The sequence below is a fragment of the Lissotriton vulgaris genome, chromosome 7 (genome assembly GCF_964263255.1).
Source record: "Lissotriton vulgaris chromosome 7, aLisVul1.2, whole genome shotgun sequence".
In the NCBI taxonomy this organism is placed as follows: domain Eukaryota; kingdom Metazoa; phylum Chordata; class Amphibia; order Caudata; family Salamandridae; genus Lissotriton; species Lissotriton vulgaris.
Window position 1 is genome coordinate 1363918615 of NC_141695.1, and position 18899 is coordinate 1363937513.

Genomic DNA, 18899 nt, shown 5'->3' on the forward strand with positions numbered 1-18899 from the left:
CCGAGAGGCCTGCAGTGGCTCCCTGCCAACAACAGCATCAGCTTAAAAAACGACACCCATGCACACAAAGCTCTACACCACGCAGGACCACCATACCACAACCACAGACTCAGCTTCTACGCACCCACCCGCAGCCTCTGCTCTAACAACCATGCTCTCGCCACTGTCACTCACATCGGAAAAAACACCGACAGTGACAAATCATTCTCCTACCTCGACTCAAAGACCTGGAACAACCTCCCTACAAGTCAACAACAGACCCATGACCTGCTGCCCTTCACAATACTTCTCAAGCCCAGGTGATCAGTAGCAGCCCCCCCCCCCCCCAGCGCATTGAGACCGTCACGGGTAGGTAGTGCGTTTGACCAATGAATCGATTGATTGATAGATGGCTTTGCCAAATTTTGTGTGCAGGATAGGAGAGCTGTAGATGATAGTTACAATGAGGCTGGTCAGGATGCTGGTGTGAAACTGGCTGTGCAGCTGTTTGACAATGCAGACTGTGTCCATGGTGTTGTATGTGACTCTGAGGGTGTACACCGTTAAGTCTGACCAATCATAATCCTGGATTGGGTGTGTGATTCCTGTTGGATTTTGACAATCCGTCTATGATGGCTAGGCAGAAGTGGTGTTCTGAGGTTGCGTACTACCACGTTACAGCATTTGAGGCGATGTGTGGTGCTATTGTGTCAACGAGGTAATAGACTACAATGTGGTGCTGCTGGAAGTAGTGTGTGTGCAGTACTAGGCACATGACCTGGTTGTACGTACACGCACTGTTAAGTGTGTCTGCGTCGTGCTGTCAGTATGAGTTGCACACACAGCCTGAGAGGCAGGTCATGGGTGTGTTTGTGGTAGTGTGTGAACAGGTGGATGATTGTCTGGTGTTCACTGTGTGGAGGTTGGCTGGGGCATGAGTCTGTTGTGTCACATGTGTCATTCCTTCAAAAAGAGCCCAAGGGGGAACAAAGGGAAAATGCCACCCCACATTCAGACATTGTTCAACAACAAAAAGGCCTATACCACCTCACACCAAATTCCTTACGACGAATGTCAGAGTTACATGGGAAATTTATACTACTGCCTCAGATGTGTACCTTGACACTAATCCATAGGGTCATGGTGTGTTTCACGGTTACATAAAAATTACACCAAGGTCTGATCCCACTTTACAAATTGAAAATGAACTGAGAAAAGAGAGAGTGCCTCACGGTAGCAACACCCAAGGGGGTTCCTGACAGACAATTTGCAGTTTAGCCACCTCTCATCATCAGCCACTCCCTCTTCGTGTGAGTAAAGAACGAAAAGGAAAATATAAATAGTGATACCCTAACTAATATAAATATTGTGCACAAATAAACAACCACTATGTCCCCTCATATCAAGGAGAAACTAAAGTGTGTGTGCACCTGGAAACCCTATGACAGGCAAAGACAATCGGCCACCACTATTAAAAAGGGGAGGGACTTGCTAGCTAAACGTTCTACTGATGCTGTCACATGTGTCATCAAATGAGCTGAGTGTCATGCAGTGTGCATGTTGTAGATGCTGACGGACCTGCCTTTGTTACGGCGGTTGTGCAACAGTGGCACAGACAAGCTGCGGCATGCTTCAATAATGGATGGATGGATGGATGGAGGAGTATCTCATAGGTGTGTGTGTGGCTGGATTGGGCCATGCGGTGCAGCGTTGTGGCTGGGGATGCTGCAGCTAGGAGGAGTGAACACATGACGGCAGAAGGGGCGATAGAACATGCTAAACAGGCACACAACACAAGGATTCTTGCAAGACAATAAGTGAGATGTGTATGTGAGCCTGGAGTGGCTGGTTACCCATGGGTCACTGCCTGAAAATGTGTGAACAGTCACCAAACATCACGGCCACAGGACAAGTCACCATAATGCCAAGCGGGGCACAGGACACACTGCGTCAGCAGCTGTAGGCCGCACGTTGTGTGTAGCAAGCAACAGAATACATACACAACCATGTACAACATGCACAATATGGTCCATTAGCCATTACGAACAGCATGCTTGTTGTCACTGAACACATGACCACATATGAAGAATCATTGTAAACAATGCCATATTGAACGCATGCAGACTGTAAAGATAACGGCGGTGACAGCAGACAAGACCGAAGTCCTCATCCTGGGACCATCACCCTCCGCCTGGAACGACTCCTGGTGGCCCCCAGCCCTGGGCACCGCCCCCAAGCCAACAGGCCATGCACGCAACCTGGGCTTCATCCTGGACTGCTCCCTCTCGATGACCAGACAAGTCAACGTCGTATCCTCATCATGCTTTCACACCCTTTGCATGCTTCGCAAGATCTTCCGATGGATCCCGACGAAACCAGGAAAACGGTCACCCAGGCCCTGGCCACCAGCCAACTGGACTACGGAAACACCCTCTACGCCGGAACCACAGCCAAGCTACAGAAAAGACTCTAACGCATCCAGAACGCCTCCGCCCGACTCATTCTGGACATCCCCCGACGCAGCCACATCTCCGGCCATCTGAGGGACCTGCACTGGCTCCCGGTTGACAAGAGGATCACGTTCAGGCTCCTCACCCACGCACACAAGTCTCTCCATGACCTGGGCCCCAAGTACCTCAACGACCGCCTGACCTTCTACACACCCACCCGCCAGCTACTGTCTACCAGCCTCGCCCTCGCAACCGTACCTCGCATCCGAAGAGCCACCGCCGGAGGCAGATCCTTCTCCTACCTGGCGGCCAAGACATGGAACTCCCTCCCCATCCACCTCCGGCTGACCCAGGACCACCTCGCCTTCAGGAGACAACTCAAGACCTGGCTGTTCGAGCAGTAGCGGGCCCCTTCCCCCAAGCGCCTTGAGACCCTTCCGGGTGAGTAGCGCGCTATACAAATGCTGTGATTGATTGATTGAAACCCAAAAAATGCCCTTGCCACCCAAATACCCACCCCACCCTAAACTCTAAATATTCCATTGCCACCCGAAAACCTATACCCACTTTAAACCCTAAGAAATCCCTTACCACATAAAAACCCAGACCCACTCTAAACCTTTAAAAATCCTATGCCACCCAAAAACACATACACACGCCCTAAACCCTAAAAATCCCTTTCCACCCAAAAACCAATACAAATGCTAAACCCTAAAAATTCCCTCACCACCTAAATACCCATACCCACCCTAAATTAAACCAATTCCATTGCCACACAAAAAACCATTTCCTCCCCAGCCAAAATACCATACTCACCCTAAACCCCAAAATATCCTTTGCCACCCAAAAATTTCCCTTGCGCCCAAAACATCCACACACACCATAGACCTTAAAAATTCCCTTGCCACCCAAATACCCACACCCATCCTAAACCCTAGAAAAGCCCGTACCACCCAAAAACCTATAACCACCATAAACTATAAAAATTCACTTGCCACCTAAAAACCCATATCCACCCTAAACCCTAAAAATGCCCTTGCCACCCAAAGCCACATACCTACCCTAAACCCTAAAACACACCTTACCACCCAAATACCCTCTCCCACCCTAAACTCTAATTATTCCATTGCCATCCAAAAACCCATAACCCACCCTAAACCCTAAGAAATCCCTTACCACATAAAAACCCAGACCCATTCTAAACCGTACAAAATTCAATGCCACCCAAAAACACATGTACACGCCCTAAACCCTAAAAAATCCCTCACCACCCAAATACTCATACCCACCCTAAATTAAACAAATTCCATTGCCATACAAAAAACATTTGCATCCCCAGCCAAAATACCATGCTCACCCTAAACCCCAAAATATCCTTTGCCACCCTTAAAAACATACAAATGCTAAACCCTAAAAATGTATTACCACCCAAATACCAATACCCACCCTAAACCCTAAAGGTTCCCTTGCCACCCAAAACCCATACCCACCCCCAAACCAAGAAAATCCTCTACTAGCCAAAAACCCATACACACCCTAAAACCTAAAAAAGCCCATATCACCTAAAAACCCATACCCAAGCTAAAACCTAAAAAATCCCTTGCCACCCAAAAACACTGTAAACCCTACAAAAATCTCTTGCCACCAAAAATCCTACACCGCACGCGGGTTTGAAAACGAAACTCCGCTACCCATCAGCTTCCCCCAGCGCTAAGTACAATCGGCTTGATACAATAAGCCCCTCGCTCCCCGCACTCACCTATACTGTCCCAGCTGTCTAAGAGCTGAAGGCACCTCGTCACTCAAAAACGCGGCGGCCTTCTTAGCTTGGGAATAGCCTCAGGGCACCCCAGTGGACACTGTAAAAAGGGAAAGGCATGACTCCGCGCAGCAGACTCGTACAGCGGGCGCGCCAGTGCCGCGCCGGAGTCAAGCCAGAGTCCTGCCCGTCTGCGCTCGTCAGCGCCGAGACAGCACCAGACGCCAGACACCATGCCTCACGCCAAAGTGGTAAGGCAACATACTCTAAAACTGAGCTACTTAATTTACGTCACCCCAGGCAAGGATGCGCTATCCTCAACCCTTCCCATATAAATACGCCCCAATTATGTCCATGTGGGTTCTCCCTTCCGACTCTGCACCGGCAAACCTCCCACGTCAGAGCCGAATGCTCAACAATCAAAATCGGCCATTTGAACGTTCGATCTATGCCTAAACATCACACTGAAATCTCCAATCTGGTCACTAACCATGCCCTGGGCATCCTATTCCTAACTGAGACGTGGCTCCAAGATGACATGGACACCGTCCTAAACCTGGCCACTCCAACAGGTTATACTACTCACACTCTCAACAGAAACTCCAGAGACGGTGGTATTGCCGTAATGACCAAAACTCATATTACGTGCCAGCTAACTAAAGCTGACATCAAAGATAGCGAATGTACACGCTACAACATCAAAATCAATCCCCAGCTTAGCTTGGTAGGACTCCTGATTTATAGGCCCCCAGGAAAGGACGGTAAATTCATTGACTCACTCCTTGAGAACCTGTGTTCTCAGATCACTGATACCGCCAACTTTACTATTATTGGAGATTTGAACATCCACTTTGATCGGACGGAAGATTCTAAGATTAATACTCTATTAGCTGATCTGGCAGCGTTACAATTAGACCAACTTATAAAGGGCCCCACCCACAATGGTGGTCATCTCCTGGACCCCATTTTTTCGAATATCACTAATGCACAGGTCAAAATGCCCATCCCCGTGACCTGGACTGATCACTATCTAGTAACCATGTCAATTCCCTGTAAAAACATCCTGCTCAATGTGCCCACCCAGCAGGTCCGGAAAAGACCCTGGAGGAAACTCCGTGTTGAGGACTTCCACGCCCTCCTCACTACGTGTCCCCCCCACCTAGTGAAAATCCTGATCATGGATACGACCAATTTTGCAATTGGATCAGTCAAGCCCTAGACACTTTGATCCCAACCAAATGGATCAAAGCACGTGCCCATGAATCCAGTCCCTGGTATAACAAAGAACTTTCCGCATTAAAAAAAGAGTGCAAAAAAGCTGAAAGATGCTGGAGAAAAAACTACGACCCCGCCCTCAAGATCCTATACACAAAATCTCAAAAAACCTACCATCGTAGCATATGCAGGACCAGGGCAGCCTACTAGGCCACGGAGATCAAGAATAGCCATAATGCATCAAAAACCATCTTTAAAATTCTTAAAGAACTCAGCACCAAAAAAACAATGGCCAACCTAAACTCCTCACCTGCACTATGCGACAATTTGGCCTCTTTTTTCTTAGAAAAAATTCGAAAAATCTACAGCACCTTTCCCCCCACCTCAGAACTTACCTCTTCTAATGACCCTAACAAATCTAACCTCGCTAACATTCTGGCCCTTAGCCAAGAAGACTTTTCTAAAATCTGCAATAAAATCAAGTCCGGCTCACCAGCAGACCCTCTCAAACCAGAAACCTTCAGAGAAGCTGACGAAATTGTTCTGGGCCCTCTGCGAGAGATCATTAACAAATCCTTCTCTACTGCTATAATCCCCTCCAAGTGGAAACAAGCCTGGATATCACCAATCATTAAAAAACCTACACCGGACCCTAACAAACCCGAAAACTTTAGACCAATATCCCTCCTCCCATGGCCAGCCAAGGTAGCAGAAGCCCATGTAAACACCATCCTGACCAAACACCTGGCATCTAATAACATCTTAGACTGGTCACAACATGGCTTCCGGGCTGGTCATAGCACTGAGACAGCCCTACTAAGTGTGACTGAACACCTCCGCACCATTTTAGACTCTGGTGGAACGGCAGCACTGATTCTACTTGATCTCAGTGCTGCCTTCGAAACGGTGTCACACGAGGTTCTGCTGTTCAGGCTAAAAGAGGTCGGGGTATCAGGACTAGCCCTTGATTGGTTCAGAGACTTTCTATCTGGCCGGTCCTTCCGAGTCTCCACCCCCCCCCACCTCTCCAGGGAATGTCCCATTGAACAGGGCGTACCCCAGGGCTCAGCTCTTAGCCCCAACCTGTTCAATGTGTATGTCCAGCCCCTGGCAGAGGTGGCCAGGAGACACGGATTGTCCCTCGTATCCTACGCTGACGACACTCAGCTGGTGGTGGCACTAAACGATGAAAGTGGGCTTAGCACCCAAAAATTCCAACGCACTCTCGTTGACATCACAGAATGGATGACAGCGAACTACCTACAGCTCAACGCCGGCAAAACCGAGGTGTTGGTGGTAGGAAAAAAGACTAACACTTGGGGGGAAAACCGGTGGCCAGAAGACCTAGGACAACCACCGGAACCCAAGGACTGTGTCAAAAACCTGGGAGTCTGGTAGACTCTGCCCTTAAATTCACTCAGCACACTAAAAAAGTGGCAGCAACCTGCTTCGGCATTCTAAGGAATCTCAGACCCATCCTAGGATTCTTCGACAACCAAACCCGTCAGACGATAGTACAGGCAGCCATCCTCTCCAGGCTGGATTATGCCAGCTCCCTTTTGCTAGGAACGAACGTAGCTGAAAAAGCTAGACTCCAGCGAGTACAGAACGCCGCCGCTAGGGCGCTGGTAGGAATCCCCCGCCATGCGTCCGTAGCCAATACTCTCGCCAAACTCCACTGGCTCCCAATGGAGAAACAAATTCATTTCAAAACGCTGTGCTTAGCATTTAAAATCCTAAAGATGGCTTCTCCACCCATGCTCTGCCCACTTCTGTCATCATACGTCCCTCGACGTACCCTACGCTCAGAAGGACAAAATCTCGCAACAGTACCCCGTATCAAACTATCCAGGATGGGCAGCCGCTCCTTCAAATACTTGGCCGCCAAGCTCTGGAATGACCTCCCTGATCCGATCAGAGGGATACAGGATCTGCAGACCTTTAGGAAAGCTATAAAAAACTCACCTCTTCTGCTAAACTTTCTTTCTCCCTTCCTACCTCCCCGATCCCACCATCTGTCCACTCCTCATACAGAAAGCGCCGGGACGCCCCTTGGCTGGGGCAGCTGCGCGCTATACAAGCCCATATAACATTAACATTAACATTAGCCAAAAACCCATACACACCCTAAAACCTAAAAAAGCCCATATCACCTAAAAACCCATACCCAAGCTAAAACCTAAAAAATACCTTGCCACCCAAAAACACTGTAAACCCTACAAAAATCTCTTGCCACCAAAAATCCTACACCCACCCTAAATGCTACAAATTCCCTTGCCACCCATAAAACCCCTACACACCCTAAACCCTAAAACAAATACCTTACCACACAAAAACATACACCCACCCTAAACCCTAAAAATCCACTTACAACCCAAATACCTATACCCACCCGTGACCCTAAAAAATCCCTTGCCACTCAAAAACCCATATGCCCATAAACCCTAAAAAAATCCCTGCCACCAAAAATACATACAAACACTAAACACTAAAAGATTCATTACTACCCAAAAACCCATACCCACCCTAAATCTAAAACATTCTGTTGCCATCCAAAAACTCATACCCACCCAAATCCCACCCTAAACTCAGAAAAATCCTTTGCCACCCATAAATACATACAAATGCTAAACCCTAAAAAATATATTACCACCCAAATACCAATACCCACACTAAACCCTAAAGGTTCCCTTGCCACCCAAAAACCCACAACCACGCTAAACCCTGAAAAAACCCTTGCCACACAAAAACCCATACAAATCCTAAACCCTAATAAAATCATTATTGACCAAAAACCCATACCTAACCTAAACCCTAAAGGTTTACCTGCCACCCAAAACCCATACCCACTAACCCAAAAATCAATACCCACCCTAAACCATACCATATCCCTTGCCCCACAAAAACCCACACCCACTCAAAACCTTAAAAATTCCCTTGCCACCAAAATCCCATTCCCATCGTAAATCCTACAAAATCCCTTGCCACCAAAAATCCCACACGCATCTTAAAAGATAAAAATTACCTTGCTGCCCATAAAACTCATACCCACCCTAAACAATCCCTTACCACTAAAGAACCTACACCCATCCTAAAACCAAAATAATCAAATGCCACCCCAAAACTAATACCCACACTAAACCCTAAAATATCCCTAACCATTAAAAAATTCATACTCACCCTAAACCCTAAAACTTCCTGTGCTGCCCAAAAACCCATACCCAATCAATCAATCAATCAATCAATCAATCAATCAATCAATCAGGGAATTTGTTGTAAAGCGCACAACTCACCCGTGAGGGTCTCAAGGCGCTGGGGGGTGGGGGATGCTGGTATTGCCACTCAAAAACCAGTACCCACCCTAAAAAATTCCTTGCCACCTACAAATCCACACAAACACTAAGCCCGAAAAGATTCATTATAACACAAAAACCCATGCCCACCCTAAACACTAAAGGTTCCTATGTCACCCAAAACCCATACTCACCCTAAAACCTAAGACAAACCTCACAACCCAAAAACCCATACCCACCCTGAACCATAAAATGTCCCTTGCCCCCAAAAACCCACACCCACTTTAAACCTTAAAAATTCTCTTGCCACCCAAAAACCCATAACCACCCTAAACCCTAAAAATGCCCTTGCCACCCAAAAACCCACACCCACCCTAAACCCTAAAAAAGCCCTTATCACCTAAAAACCTATACTCACCCTAAACCCTAAAAAAGTACCTTACCACCCAAAACCCCATCCCCTCCCTAAAGCCTAGAAATTCCCTTGCCACACAAAAACCCATACACACCCTAAAACCTAAAAAAGCCCATATCACCTAAAAATCCATACCTACCTTAAAACCTAAAAAATCCGTAACCACCCTAAAACCCCTACCCACCCTAAACCCTAAAAATTCCCTTGCCACCCAGAAACCTATGCCCACCCTAAACCCTAAAAATTCCTGGGCTGCCCAAAAACCCATACCCAATCAATCAATCAATCAATCAGGGAATTTTTAAAGCGCACTACTCACCCGTGAGGGTCTCAAGTCACGGGGGGGGGGATGCTGCTAGTGCTCGAACAGCCAGGTCTTGAGAAACCTCCTGAAGGGTAGTAGGTCTTGGGTGTGCCGTAGGAGGATGGGGAGGGTGTTCCAGGTCTTGGCGGCGAGGTAGGAGAATGATCTGCCGCCAGAGGTTGCTCTTCGGATGCGGGGGACAGTAGGGAGGGCGTGGTCGGCAGAGCGAAGCTGGCGGTTCGGGGTGTAGAATGTGAGTCGTCTGTTGAGGTAGGTCGGTCCGGTGTCATGCAATGCTGTGTGTGCGTGGGTAAGGGGCTTGAAGGTGATCCTCTTGTTGATGGGCAGCCAGTGCAGGTCTCTCAGGTGGGGTGTGGTGTGGCTGTGTCGCGGGATGTCGAGGATCAGGCGGGCCGAGGCGTTCAGTTTGCGTTGCAGACGTTTCAGTAGTTTGGCCGGGGCTCCTGCATAGAGGGCGTTTCCATAGTCCAGCCTGCTGCTGACGAGGGCCTGGGCAAGAGTTTTTCTTGTCGGTGGGGATCCATCTGTAGATCTCGCGGAGCATGTGGAGGGTGTTGAAGCAGGAGGATGAGACGACGTTGACTTGCTTGGTCATGGAGAGTGTTGAGTTGAGGACGAACCCCAGGCTGCGTGCATGGTCGGTGGGCGTTGGTGCTGTTCCCAGGGCGGTCGGCCACCAGGAGTCGTCCCAGGCTGAGGGGGTGGAGCCGAGGATGAGGACCTCCCTCTTGTCCGAGTTCAGCTTCAGAAGGCTGTTCTTCATCCATTCGGCGACGGCTATCATTCCTTCGTGGAGGTTGGTCTTGGTGGTGAGGGGGTCCTTGGTGAGGGAGAGGATCAGCTGGGTGTCGTCGGCGTAGGAGATGATGTTGAGGTTGTGCAGTCTGGGGACGTGGGCGAGCTGGGCCATGTAGATGTTAAACAATGTCGGGCCGAGGGATGATCCCTGGGTTACGCCGCAGATCATCTTGGAGGCTTCGGAACGGAAAGGGGGGAGACGGATGCACTGGGTAAGGCCGGCGATGAAGGAGGTGGTCCAATCCAGGGCCTTGTCTCAGATTCCTGCGTTGTGGAGGTGTGTGCGTAGGGTGCGGTGGCAGACCCTGTCGAAGGCGGCTGAAAGGTCCAGGAGGATGAGGGCTGCGGTTTCCCCGTTGTCTAGCAGGGATGAGGCGGCAGCGGTGGCGGCGATGAGGGCAGTTTCGGTGCTGTGGTTGCTGAGAAACCCTGACCTGGACGGGTCCAGGATGTTGTTCTCCTCGAGGTAGTGGGTCAGCTGTTTGTTGGCGGTTTTCTCGAGGCCCTTTTGTGGGAACGGGAGCAGGAAGATGGTCCGGAAGTTCTTGAGGTCCCTCGGATGCTGCATGATTGCTATGTTTGAGAGTTTTTTGTCATGTTTAGAAGCAGGTCCTTTATAGTGCAATTGCCTTCTTTTTATTATAATATGCCCTATCCTTTATAAGATCATCGCTTGAGCAGCACTTCTTTTAGTTGAAAATCTTTCAGCGCATTAGTCTTTCCACATCATGGTGTTCTTCCCCAAGTCAACGACATATAATCGTACAGTACTAGGCAGTGTCCCTGCCTTATATAAAAGGTGCATTGCTACTTCTCATATCACCAACTCCCATTATTACATTTTACCATCATTTTTAGAGCACAAGAAATTTAAATAAAGCAGCAAAAGTCACATAGTTTTGGAACTTTGCTCTAAATTTTCTAAGCAAAATGTACAAAATTGCACCACTTCAAATGCTATTGCGTCATTTGCAGCAACATTTTACTGGTAGTACATGAGAATAATGCGAATGCTCAGAACATGTACGGCTGTTGCTTGTGCTGCCTGTGTTTTTATGCTTTGTTTTTACCACAGCATGTATTTTGTGCTCCAATATCGCACTCAATGATGGATTCCTATTTTGAGTAATTGCATGTGATTTCACATAATTTCCTGCAAATTCGCATAACTATGAGAAAACAAATTATGAGAATATCGCACACCGTATCATTTTACACATTTGACAGGATCTCTGCCTTCCAAATCTTGACAAATTGATTACTAGACCTTCTCTGATTACCCCCTTTTTTAGTGTACATGCACATATCACCTTGTTGTCCCTCTAACAAGGCTACTGCTGTGTTGATGCCTATATGTTTTAGTCCTGACTATATTATAATTTGTGTGTCTATCTCTCACGGTTAATTATTACTATTTGAATTTGTAATGCGAACAGCTACCTCAAGGGGTTTCACGGGGCAAAGAAGGGATGTGAGAGATTCCTCAATTAAAAGATCTAAGGGGGTCATTATGATGTCGGGTGGATTGCCACTGCTCGACCGGCGGTGGCGGTCCGCCCACAATCTCTCCCACCCGCCATTTACCCCCGCCATATTACCATGGGGGTGTACCCCGGCGGCCGGAAAAAACGCCCGCCGCTTTTCCGCCGGTCGGCAATCGCCACGATTGCCTGCCGGGCAGATTTGGGAAATAATATGGTGGCGGTGCCTAGCAGGCACCGTCCGCCATATTATGATGAGGGATTTTGAATGCCTTTCCATGGCGGCGATACAGCCATGGAAAGACTGGCGGAAATTGCATGTGGGACCCCGGGAGGCGTGGGGGGCTGCACTTGGTGGGTACCAATGGTGCCCCCCTTCATTGCCATGCACAAGGTGCCTCATTGGCATTAGGGTGGGTTCTGCTGTTTAAATGATGCGTAATGCGACCGCCAGGGTGGCAGGCGCATCCTAATTGGCTATGCCGGAACGCCGGGCGGCCGGTCCCAGCACCGCTAGGGTGGCGAGCGGACTTCAGTCTGCCCGCCATCCTAATAAGCCCCTGAGTCTTCAAACCTTTGCGAAAACTGAGGATAGATGTACAGCTTCTCAATGACTATGGGAGAGAATTCAAGAGCTTCGGGCCCAAATCTGAAAAGGAATGACCTGTCATATGAGTCAAGTAGAACCTAGGCACACTGAATAGAGAGTGATTCATAGATCACATTTATCGAGAAGGATGATAAAGGGACATCAAGTCTTAAAAATAACCTTGATCCAGTTCCTGCTTTAGGCTTGAACATGTAGCATAAGGCTTTGAACATGATACGGTTAGGAATTGTCAACCAATGAAGCTCGTGAAGAACGTTGGAGACTGGGGACGTTTTTGGAAGCTGGTAAAACATTACAACTGCATTCTGAACTAATTGTAGCCGGCAGGTTTTAGCTTTGTCTGCTCCCAAATAGAACTAATTGCTGTAGTTCAGTCAGGCTAAAATCAAAGCCTGGATCACAGTCCTTTGAGTGGGAGTAGGGATCATCCAAACTATATTTTTAAGCCATTTTAGGACCCCAAAACTAGTGGCATTCAACTTAGCCACTTGAGGCTTCATAGACAATTTGTCATCCAGAAGGAATCGCAGATTTTTTACTTTCTGATTTGGAATGGGCAGAGCCCCCAGAGAGTTGGTACAGTGATGAGAACCTCAGATGGAGGAGTTTTTCCCCAGAATCATGATCTCAGTCTTGAACCTGAGAGAGGTTTTGTTCATCCATAAGGAGATGCTACTCAGGCTAAAGCTTAAATCCATGGGTCCATTTATCTGTCTAGATGACAACATAAAGATGATCTCTGTGTCATCTGCGTAGGAGAAAAGTGTCAGACCACACCTCTATACTTCATCAACCAAAGGGTGGACGTAGATGTCAAACAATAGAGGGCTCAGCACTGAACTCAGTGCATGAGTCTCAGATCTGGCATAGGGGGAAACATTTGAAATGTACAATCTGTCAAAAATGATCCAAGCCAGGCCAAGGCTGTTCTCTCAAGGCCCAGGCCAAACAGTCTCTCCTCCAAAATGGAAAAAGACACCGTATTGATGGCTACGCTAAGGTTAACAAAAAGAACGCAGCCGTACTGCTATAAAGGAGTAATGACCAAGAGGGTGAATTCCATACTGTGTTCAATCCTAAATCCAGACTGAGAATGATGATGTAAATTCTGAGCCTCCACAAACGAGATAAGCTGGCTGAAGAAGGGAAATGGGATGAAAGTTGGACATATTGGTCTGGTCCAAGTTTTTTTTTTCAGGAGGGGAAGGACCATAGCCTGTTTCTATTTCTTGGGAACCAGCCCCTCACCAAGAAAGATATTAAGAAGATCTCTTAACATAGATTACAAGGTAGAGTCAAGTTTCCTGATCATTTTAGGGGGTAGAGGGTCAAAAGGAGAGCCTAATTGAATAGATTTAAATAGATTGCAAATGGTAATGAGGTCATCGTGTCCAACAAGGACTAAATCCTTTAGGTGTTACATCAACATTAATCATGGTGATGTTAAAAGACATGGTGGAATTCTAATAGTTAAGGGCAAAGCAAAATGGTCAGACAACAATAGTAGCATAGGGTGAGTAGTCACCAAGTCCGAGACATTGGAAAAAACTGCATCCTACAAATGGCTGGCCAGATGAGTAGGGCCAGTGTTGCACAAAGTCAGGCTAAAGACACCAAGATCCACTATGAGAGTGGAACTCAAGGTGCAACTGGGATCTTCTAAATGAAGATTAATATCAGCAAGTAGTGTTAATGTGTAGATCTACCCAGTATGGCAAGGAGGTACACCAATTTCCTGTTTAACAAGGTAGACGATACAACAGGGCTTCTGAAAACATGAATGTCGGTGTAAGCGAGATCGCAATTCAGAAATATCTAGTCAGGAACAGAGAATTTTTCAGTTTTACACTGGAAGTCGTTTTTAAAAATAATGGCAATCCCCCTGCCTGTCCTTTCTTGTCTATATTTCCTTACTATAGAATAGTTAGGGGGAAGGCCGTAATTACATTTGGTGCAGAGCCCTCGCGAAGCCATGTCTCAGTAAAACCAGTGCATCAGGCGGAGAAGCCCGTAAAAAGTTGAATAGATGTTGTTGGTGTTTAGGGAGAGTCTGACAGTTAAAACTGAAGAATCGAAATTCCCTGGCCTTACCAGTTCCTCCAGAAGACTCAGAGATATGGTCAGCCATAGTGGGGGAAACCTCAAAGGCGTTGGCTGCAGATGAGTAACAGGCATTACTATCATTACTGGTTACATAGATAGAACATACATAATTACAGTTGCTACAGGCTAAAGGACTCACCCCAGGCACAATAATCTGACAATCCGTGGGGCGGACAAGCTGTAAAGCCTTTAATTGGTTCGGAGTTTAAGCTAACGTCTCCAGTAGACGGGGACCAGGGTTAGTGGCCCCTGGCCCCGGTGAGACATGGATGGGCACAGACGGGCTTGACTTTGGCACGTCTTTGGTGCACCAGCGGCACACCTGCTGCTCGCGTCCGTAGCTCATTCACTCCCAGACCATTTTAAAAAAGGGCTGTGTTACTTGGCGCTAGACTGGAGGCGGCAGAGAAGTTATGGCACAACAAAAAAGGCTATCTGGTGAGGAAACAACACTTGAACACATGCTTTTCCCGCAGCCCAAGAGAATAACACACCAGCCCCAAGTCCCCCTGAAACACCCTTTGTTCCCACAGCAAGCAAGGATTTTAAAAAAACAAAGCAAGCAAAATAAAAAACAGTAATAGCCAAAGTACGGAGGAACATGGGGAAAATATATATTATTAAAAGTCAATATCTTCTAACTTCTTATGACATGTTTTTTGTATTACTTTTCAATGCTTAATAAAAATTTCTTAAACAAAAAAAAAAAGTCAATATCAGACATAATATAAGCAGAACGCGCAGTAGTAGAGGCAGCTTTAACCAAGACATGAGCCCCTACCTAGCCACTGCGCATCTGCTCCTCAGGCATCTTAAATAGGGCTGTGTCACTTGGAGCTAGACCGAAGGTGGCAGGGAAGTCATGGCACAACAAAAACGTCCATCGGGCGAGGAAACAGCACATGAACACATGCTTTTCCTGCAGTCTAAAAAGAATAACACACAAGCTCCAAGTCCCCCCCGAAACATCCTTTGTTACCACAACAAGAAAGGATTTAAAAAACACAAAGCAAGCAAAATAAAAAACAGAGTAATCAAACGATATTAGCCAACATACCGGGGAATGCGGGGAAAAGCTATATTTTTAAAAGGAACTAGCAGACATGAGAATATAGAAAGAACAAACAGTAGAAGAGGCAACTTTAATGAAGAAACAAGCCCCTACCTTGTTGTTAAAGCAAATGCTTACATTCATAGGCACTGTCCCCCAAGATATATTAAGAGCACCTCTGTGGTCGCACATCTTTGAAATCAAAACATTTCGCACTAAAGAAGATTATAAATACAACATTCTGCCAGCCACACATGCTACCTTATCCAAAAATTTACTTTGGCACCACAAATGAAGCACTGTACAATGCAATACAAAAGCAGCACCTCAATCCTTAATTTCGGGAACTGGCTGCTGTTGGCTCTTCACCCCGCCTTTTCCCAGTTTCACTGCACCTACTACGCTAATGATAGCTAGGTCCATATGCTCAGGCCCACTGCAATTATGCAATTGTGCCGCTGCTGCGATTTCCGTACAATTATACATTTGCTGCATTTGCCACACAAACTCTCATCTGTTGCATAATCTTCAGATTTTAACAAAAAAAATTGGTTTCCAGCTCAAACGGTTCAAAAGTTACTAAAAACACAGTGATCCATGTTGCCGGGCAGTGGATTGCAACTGACAGTCTTAACAAGTTTCAGAATGACAAAATAATGAAGTAATACTATCCTAAAATGTGACACATATTGCCGCATAAATTGTCTTTTCTTGCCACATAATTTACTCAATCCTGCCACATATTTCCAGTGGCCCTGCTTAAGCTCTATACATGGTCATAGAGCAGGCTTCCCTCGGCTCTTTACCTCCTTCAGCCCTGGTGCTACTGTGCCTCCTGCAATAACAATAGATGTGCCCCTGTGCTCTGTCCTAACCAGTTTCCACTTTGATCCTTAGCCTTCTGAGTCCTGAAAGTAGGTTGCATTTGGCTTTTCACACCCATCTGCTGCGCTGCATCTGTCATATCAGCCATACTGTAAATAAGGCCCATTCAACTCTGCATAGTACCCTCAAATAAAAGACAGGCAACAAACTGAGCTCCTAATACCACATGTCTCTTGCTTCTCTTACTCCCATTGTGTTGCCACCTCTTTTGATACTTTAGAGAAAGTCATATATGATCAGTAAAAAATGCTGGCAGTGTGACAACCCTTTTAAAAGAAACAGACACACAATAGGAATTTTTATATTTCTCTGTAAAATAAGCTCATAATATAGGAACCATATTGCTGCCACTTCTATAGGTAATATTGCCTTTTTATATACCACCAGAGCATGAAGAAGCACTACTACAAATTATACATTGCTGTGGGTGCCTCTCTTTCTTCATGACATTGCAGTTGATGTGAACATATCAAGGGTCTCACAGTTGTCATTTTCAGAGATCCATATTCACCATGGGGTCTGTGCTTGTGCTGATGGACTGCACACATTGTGGGTCTCTGTACAGCTTGTAAGCAAACTTTTGGGTAACCTTCGCTTACCGAAAGTATAAGGAATCTCTATAGACTGTTGGTTACAAGCCTAAGTAACTGCACCAATATATTCATGGCCCAGCATGCATGTTGTTTTCCTCGCTTACATGCCACATAGTATGAGCAACTCAATAGACATTCCTTTAGAAAAGTCAAAACTATCGGCTTTGTCTGTGCTTAACTTGTATCTTTCGTGGCCACATTACAAAGAGCAGTCAGCCGCCTACACACAGAAGGTCATGAACAATTCTAAGAAATGCTGCTCCAAGCCTGCATCTCTTTTGAGTCTGTGCACCCGTATCGCCCCCCCCTGTTAGAACTGCAACCAGAGTATGCACCCCACGCAGTGCTTAGCAATAGCTTCACACTCATGCACAAACCTAACTTGCCAATTAAGCACAATCATTTCTGTAAAGGTAACCCTGATTATATTGGCTTTGTCAATGCTTCTTTTACTACATCGATTAGGCCCTCATTTTGAGGGCTGCAGTAAATCTGGAAAATAGCATGGTAATAACACTTTTTCTCTAATTCTGAGCTACAACACTTTTACCATGTTTAAGCCAGAGAAATATGTACAGAGAAAAGTCAATATTCAGTTTGAACTGTACATTCAATTTATAATGCTGATTTAAGCACAACACCTGTTTGAGACTGAATGAAAACTACAGAGGCCCTAAAAATGAGGCAATAGCTGTCATAATTTCACACTGAGAAAAAAGTACATAAATGCTTACGGGCTCTATATATTGCACAATTGTGCAGTGTTAGTTAGAGGGCTAAGTATATTGCACATATTTGTATGTGACTTAATAGCCCGAGATTTAGACCCCAGGTAAATCGATATTTCTAAACAGAAACCGACTTGACCAAATGATGGGCTGATAGGCAAACAATTACACATAATGTGGCTTAATAATATTAAAAGCGCAAGCACGTCCAAAACTGTTCAATGTGTGTGTTTATCAGACATGCCCTCTCGAAGTAATGCGAGTAGAGAATGTATAAAATATTTTCAGATTTAAAATGGCATCTTTTGTTTTGCTAGAGAAGCGCTCTTAATTATTCTCCTAAAAAATAGCTTACAGACATCTTTAAAAGCAATTTCCACATAAATCTTTCAATGTGCAGAAATATACCTTTGCCCTAGCTTAAGAATAGGAGCCCCCTTTCCTGTTACTCCATACTCAAGAACATTACACTTCCAAAGAGAAAAGAAAGCACTTAAATAATTTTCTCTATTGTAATAATCCTAAAACGTCAGAATGAATCAGTATGGGGAGTTTATTGCCATCAGAAATACAGCTTTATCTTCTTAATGGAGACTAGAGTTGATAAGATGGGGGCTAGAAAAGAAAATGAGAACTCAGATACTTGGATTTTTAAGGAAGTGCGAACCTTCCTGGATGAACACAGTTTAAAAAAGTTAATGCTGCATTTGAAGTGGGATTCATAGATATGGGATAATTCCAGTCTATCCCTAGTGGTGGCTGCTTGAGTACCACTATTATCACACCATATCATCTCATGTGCATATATAAGGTGCATATTCACACCTGAGGGTGTCTTGTTACTGGCTACCAACTGTTTTTTGTTATTCAAGCAAATAGAAATTATTGTATAAACCTTAGAAGGAATAAAGGATGAGTAGTAGCACCATGATTCAAACATGTGAGAGAGTGGTTAAACAAATATCCCTCAAGTGGATTAATTCATTTAATAAGCCACCAGACTAATACGATCTGTATGGGTTCTTCAACATACCTATCATTACACACATCACTGTGGAGACAACTTAATCATGACCGTAATCCCACATTATCACTGTGGGGATTTAAACATGACTGTAATTACGCAATATCTCTGTGAGGACTTTTACATGACTAAAATCATGCACTATCTCTGTGTGCTATCCCTGTGCATCCCATTAATCACACACACTATC

At 45.9% G+C, this 18899-nt stretch overlaps 1 pseudogene; it reads left to right on the top strand.

Moving 5' to 3' along the window:
* The first annotated feature begins 4636 nt into the window (after positions 1 to 4636).
* Positions 4637 to 18899, top strand: part of LOC147703707 (uncharacterized) — a 33848-nt pseudogene continuing 19585 nt past the window's right edge.